We start from the raw sequence: 7,246 nt of genomic DNA, 5'->3' as shown, positions 1-7,246 counted from the left end.
TTCCTATACTTGCACCATTTAGCATCAGTAAGCTTAGGCTTAGAAAAAAAACATAATCGTGCTCATATCCAGTAAATCATCAGATCACAGAATCATAATTAGCATGCCTAGCAGTAATAACCCTACTAGTGCATGCATTCAATCCATATAAGTGACTATTGAGCCACATCAGGGCCCATTGCCCTATTCTCCAGATAAGTGACTATAGAGCCACACCGAGCCCATTGCCTTTTTCCCTATATAACCAGCCTTAGGGCATGCCAAGCGTACCTAGTGCTTTATATTTTGAGTGGCCATAGGGCCATTCAAGCATATATCACGCTTCTGGGCTAGCTTAACCACATCGACCTGTGTTCAACATGCTATTGTCACCCTCGACTCATAAACCAAGCCTTTAAGCCCTCGACTTATATGATGAGTCTTTTAATCAAATACAATAGATAAATCCTTGACTTATAAGCTGAGCTTTTCAGTCAAATATAATCGATAAACCCTCAACTTATAAGCTGAGCCTTTCAATCGGATATACCAGATAATCCTTGACTCATAAGTCGAGCTTTTCAATCAGACATAACAAATAACTAGTCATTACTTAATACAGGTATGCATAGTTATACTTAATAAAACATACTAAGCATGGTTATAACCATGTTCAATAACTAGGGTTCGAGCCCTAATAAACAACTTAGGTGCAGTTTTCTTACCTCAGGTCTTGAGTGAATAGCGTATGACAACTACGAGTACGATCCTTTCCTCATGAGCATAACGATTCACCCTAATCACAAGCATAAGAAGGAATAACTATCAGGAATGAACTAATATAGGCTTTCGGACCGAGTCCTAGCCTCCGGAACCTTGAATTCTACTAACTAGGGTAGAAGAACCATTCTCGAGCCCTTAAGTTTGGGTTCCGATAACCCAAAACCTAATTTCTAATTTTCCTCAGTTAGAGCCACGCCGCCCCCCACTAAGGGCTGCGATTCTCAACAAGTCAAAGAGCCTCGAGCCCAAAACCACAGAGCACGTGTTGTGGCACAACCCACCTAGCGTCGTGGCACTAAGGCAGTTTGAGGCATCTACCTATCTCACAAGGTTCATGAGGTTCACGGCACCCAAGAACAACGTCCTTGCTCGACCTCGCGAACTCAGAAAACCAGTGATTTTAAGAATCGCCAATCCAAAATCGTCCCAAAACACGATTTTAACCAGCTTCGACAACATAAATGGTCTTAGAAATACAGAAATACCATAATCAACTTCAAAAACTTTCAAAGACTCAATTAAAACTCAAAATCAAACTTAGAAATACCAACTCAAATTTTTTAAAGAAAACAAATTGAATACCTTGGAGAATCAAGCTTTCCCCACTGGATTCCAAGCTCTGGAAAATCACCAATTCCCAACTTAAACAACCATTTAAGCTTAGAATTCAAAGATTTTTCGTCAAAGTTCAAAGAGCACTCTCACACTGGAGAGAAAAAGATAAACGAGAAAGGAGAGAGAGAGAGTGTGTATGGTTCTGAGTTGATAAAATCAGCAGGGTTTACTTAAGTTAATGGTCGAAATGATCAAAATGCCTGCAAGGCAACTATTTCCTCTCAACGCCCTTCAAGGGCGAAAACGTCATTTACACTTCCGTCTCACATTATACTTATACTCCCAATTAATTTCGCCAAACCTGGAATATCACAAATTTTCCCTAAATACGACTCATACTCCAATGAGTCCCGGTAACTCACCGAATTACCGAAATTCCCCTTGGCTCACCCCGAGCCGGGTATAAATTCCCCGTTGTGACTAAATCTCTATCTTGCTCAAAAGGACCAACTCCTGCCGAATATTTTAAATATATTTACATAATAATGTGGTCGCAATCATATAATACCATATAATCACAATTATACCCTTAGGGGGTAAAAATTATAAATATGATCCTTTAAATAAAAGCAGGTCTGATTCGCAAATTTCATACACTTAAACATTCATAATCAGTCATATAATAATATAACCCATATAATTCACATAATCATATAAATATTCGATTAATTGACATATTAACGTATAATACTCAAATAATGCTCTCATGTCCCCCTAATCAAGGCACTAAGCCTTATTAGGAATTTTGGGACGTTACAAGCAGACTCCTCATTAATTCCATCAATTGATGGGCCCAATAATGGGGAGTCGACATGTGGAGATACCTTTTTGGAAATGCGACATCATGGAGCCAAAACGTCACCTCCCAAATACCTTTGAGATTACTCCTCAATCTTAAGTCTGAGGACAAGTGAAGACTTGGGGGGGGGGGGGGGGGGGCAAATTTATCTGCAATTTCATCATTGGACACGTGGAAATCATTAGAGAAATAATTAAACTCCTCGGGAGATAGTAAAGATTTGTAAAGCTCGCCAGAGCTCCTCGGAGTTTAGTCTCCTCCAGTAAGTCGTGATCTCGTTTTAGGTGTGGGTGTCTCCTAGTGAGGCCACGTCCCGAGGACCACCCTAGCGGTCCTCTCGCCTTCTTGACCCGATAGTCCTCCAGGTCTAGGAATTTTGTCTTCGGGGCCTGAGGAGAGTGCCAGTTGTCAGTCACTGTAGCATTGGGCTACCACAAGATCGTCCGACAGATTTTTGGGTGTCTCGAGTAGTGGTGGCGAGTTCTCACACTCGAGAATCGACATTTCCCACAACGCTGCCTGACAAAGGAAAGTCATATTCTGACATGGTCAGAGAAGTGCTTCCTCTGAAAGAGTGGGGTGCAACCTGCGAATTGGGCCCGGTGTGATCTGCATGGGCCAACCACCACATTTGTCATAGAAAGGTGTTTTAATTAGGCATTTAATCCCACTTATGTGGAATATTCTTGTAATAACTCTCATTAATAGGTTAATGGCCCTTAGTCTCTATAAATAGGGCTAGGGCACCATTGTAAAAGGGTTCACAACTTCTTATACTCAAAGCACTTTATACGCTGCCTGGAAAAACCTTCATTGAAGCTTGTCATCTCAAGCTTCAAGAACACTAATACAAAATACTCGTGGACTAGGGTTGTTTTATAACCTGAACCCCACGTAAAAGCTCAGTTTTATTCTTTCATATTTTCTTTTAAGTTCTGTTATTAAGTTGATAGCGAAAAAAGCAGTCAACATTACTATACTTTATTTATATTATAAAAAATGGGAATATGAGAATGAAGATTCGTTTTTAGCTTCATTAAAAATATAAATATTCATGATAATGTATATAGTCTATAATAAGAGGTGCACACTAATTTGTATATATTTATATGCTACAAAAAAAATGTCATGATTAATATGAATAAATGAGCATTTCTAATATTAGTCTTTACATCAAAAAAATATATTTATGTATAAAAAACTTATTAAAATTACATATAAATGTGATATTAATTAATTATTATTTATGGCATTTTTTTTTTCAAATAAGTAAACAACATAAGCCTTTGGATTAAAGTAAGATGCAATGGTTTTACAAAAATCATCACAATTAATGGTTTATTTTAACTATAGAAGGATCCAAATATAAATATATATATATATATACTAGATATAAGCAACATGCAATATGCACGTTTACTTAGTTTTATTAATTATTTTTATTAAATTTATATTAATGTCATATAAATTTTGAAATAAAAATCCTATTTTAATTAAATAATTTATTTATTTTTGTTTAAGTTTATGTTTGTTCTAGTTTATGAATTTGAGAGTGACAACAAGAAATTATATATTATATGTTTAATGTAATATTAAATATTATACGTGAATTTTAAATTTAAGTTTCTTGCTAGTTTTTTTTAAAAAAATAATTTGTTGCTAATTCACAATAGATTATATTATATGTTTAATATGATATTAATCTAATACGTGGGTTTAAGTTTAATTAAATATTTATTTAAGTTATAAAACATATGATTTTATTATTTTTAAATAATTATTATTGTAAAACATCTCAAAAATATCATATTTTAATTTGTTTAATTATTTATTATTTTTAAATAATTATCATTGTAAAATATCTGAAAAATATCTTATTTTTAATTTTTTTTAATTATTAATTATTTTTAAATAATTATCATTGTAAAATATCTAAAAAATATCATTTACTATCGTTAACTATAAGAATATTCTGTAAAATATAAAAATATTCCGTTAAAACTAAGAATTTCTGTTATCTACACACTTATTATATAAAAGAGATATATGAGAGTTAAGGTTATAAATATATAAATGGAATTTTGTTTAGGAGGAACATGAGTAAAATAGAGAAATGTTATTATTGAAAATTATTAAGGAAAAGCTTGTATAGTCGTGTCGGTAAAGTTTTTCCAATTTTATCATATGAATGATAAACTGTGTGAAAAAAATATGTGTTTCACTTTCACATTCAAATGTGGAAAAAAAAAATTACTCACTTTAAAATTGAATAAAAATAAAAATTTTATTTTCTAACCAAAGAACACTTAAAATCAAAATAAAAACAACGGATATGAGACAAAGTTACCATTGAAAATTTAGACAATAAAGTTTATAAGAAAAATACACCCAAAGAAACAGTCTGAACAACTTGAGCCCAATGAAAAGTCTTTCGAGAAAAAGACGAAAGTGGCTTATAAACTACCGGAAACTCTTCTAATTAACGGAAGGAAATTACCGAATGGACGCCCCTTTGATTATTATCTTAAATTAAAATATAGCAAAACACGAAAGCCATAAACAAACATTAGACTTATAACATATAATAACAAAACTAAATCAAAGTTTGACGCTTTACAACGTCAAAAACAAAAAGTTGGCGGATGATTAACAAAGATAGAGCTAGCACCTAACTATTGAAAAATAAATATAAATGAATTGATAGTTACTTTTTTTAACAAAAAAAATTAGGTATAGCCAGTAATAATAGAAAACATTAAGTTACACTAACACACTTAAACCTATAAATCGACATCAATTCAAACTCAATAAATTTAAACTATACTAAAATGATACAATATAACTTTTTTATTAACTTAAGACTAATAGGTGAAAATCACCTATTTTTTTGAATTATTTTGTACTTTGATCTAGTTATAATAATTTTTTTGTAAAATGTTATCTGTCTAAAATTTTGATTAGTTGTCTAAAAATTTTGATTAATTGTCTGAATTTTTCGAACATCTATCTGAACAAATTCGATCACCTGTCGGATATAATTTTGCAAAAAATTATTAAAATTAGATTAAAATACAAAATTATTTAAAAAAAAATAAGTCATTTTGCAAAAAAAATTCTTCACTTAATAATCTAACACTTATAAATTGGTTTTAAAATTTTCTATGGCTGTAATTTTTTATCTTAATATATAAGAAGAAGCGCAAGATTCAACAAATACAAGATCGATCCAATTTGAAAAACAAAAAGCTCGGTAAAAAAAACAATTATTAATTATTACAATAAACTAGATAGAGATATATGCATCGTAAGTAGTTTTCGAAAATCAATAAACTATTAACTATATAGTGAGATATATATCAAATAAATTTAATGTAGGTTAATATCGTTCCCTGCCCTAGTACGTACAACAAATTAAATACGGTAATATAATTACGTGTGTATAGGCAATATATATAGATATCAATACCCTAGCTATGATATACAAACTCTTCATCCAATTCCATAGCCTGAAGTGTCTCAGACCGAAGACAAATCTCAAAGTCAATACTTCCTCTTCAGCACCAGGAAATACCGTGACCTTGCCATCAAACTTGTCCCCGGGGCCACTTCTCACTGCCAGTGGCCGTCCATAGCCGAAATCATTACCATAAACATCGAACCGAGGCGAGCTTCCGGTGAGCAACGAATGTGGCGGCAGTTTTCCCATATCCAAAAGCTTATAAGTACTCTTCTCCCAACTCTCCAAGAACTTCCCCACTGCGCTTGCCGTCTGTGAAGCGATCACTCGATTGATCTTCCATGCAGCGCAGCCTAGTCCGCCCTCAGGCTCAACCAGTTCGGCCACCGTAGACCTTACCAGCACTGTTCGGACTGCATTTCCTAAGTACTTTTCCGGCAATGGAGGCTGCATTCTCTGCCTCAAACCAACTAGAATGCCGTAAAAGACTTCGTCTTCTGTGTTGAGACGACGGTTCCGGGATATGGAAATCCAAAGATAAGCCATGAGGGCTTGAAGGGACGAGATTTTCATTGTGGTCATCTCGGCGTTTGCCTTCGATTTGAGTTATGCGATTTTTTCTTTGGAGAAATTAAGCATTTTTTGCTGTAATAGTGGGAGAAAAGGGGTTTGTTGTTGATCATGGTGGAACACTGGAACGTGAATGGGAAGATTGATATTGATGTTTTGAATCAACTGATCACGACCAGAAACAAAATGGGATGATGGTGAGAGTGAGACGACGTCGTTGCGGCGAGAGATTTCGGACCATGTATTGAAGAACTGCCAGAACGATGTGCCGTCACAGACGCAATGGTTCATACTACAAGCGACGAAGATTCCATCTTCAAGCTCAGTTATTTGTACCGATACCAATGGTGATCGAGAAATTGCACCTTCGAAGTTCGAAACCCTATTCATGGAAAAGAAAGAGTAAACGACGTCGTCCGGGACAGTAAGCGGATTTAGAATATCGGCAACCGTAACGCCGTCAAAGGCGGCATGGACGGTAAGGGCACCGGCGCCGTTACAGTCAATGGAAAAGGAAGTGGTGTTATCGTCGTTTTCGATTGCGGCAAGGCGACCAGCCAATGGGTAGAATATGTCCAACGTTTGGGAGAGTGTGGCTTTTAGGTGTCGTATGAGGTTGTTATTGTCGTTGTCGTTTGTGGGTTTGTGGAAAAGAAGACCCTTTTGTATGTGATGAACTAAGAGGAGTTGAAGATCGCGTGGACTTAGGTCGATTCTTCGGCCAAAATCACTGTGATCATTACCGGTCGTTGGTGTAACAGTGGTTGTTGTGATGATTCTGAACTTGTTAGCCATGTGAACCAAATTCTAAGCTTCTTATTAAGAAAGTATATATATGTGTACGTAAAAAACTATAAGAAAGAATATATATGAATTATGGGTGTGTTTATGGAGGTTTAGCTCATACATTATATGTAGTTAGATTTAGAACCTGATGAATAATTGAGGAAGCGTGTTGTATAGTGCATATATATATATATATATATAAAGTCATGATTATTTTTTATATTGACTTTAAGTGGCATAGTCGCCACATTATATAT

The 7,246-nt window shown here is 34.6% G+C and overlaps 1 pseudogene; it reads right to left on the bottom strand.

The window, feature by feature from the left end:
- Positions 1-5,410: 5,410 nt before the first annotated feature.
- Positions 5,411-6,998, bottom strand: LOC133778959 (uncharacterized acetyltransferase At3g50280-like; annotated as a pseudogene).
- Between the last annotated feature and the right edge of the window lie 248 nt (positions 6,999-7,246).

The sequence above is a fragment of the Humulus lupulus genome, chromosome 1 (genome assembly GCF_963169125.1).
Source record: "Humulus lupulus chromosome 1, drHumLupu1.1, whole genome shotgun sequence".
Lineage (NCBI taxonomy): Eukaryota > Viridiplantae > Streptophyta > Magnoliopsida > Rosales > Cannabaceae > Humulus > Humulus lupulus.
Note: the sequence above shows the minus strand (reverse complement) of the source record. Positions and strands in the feature narration are given on the sequence as shown.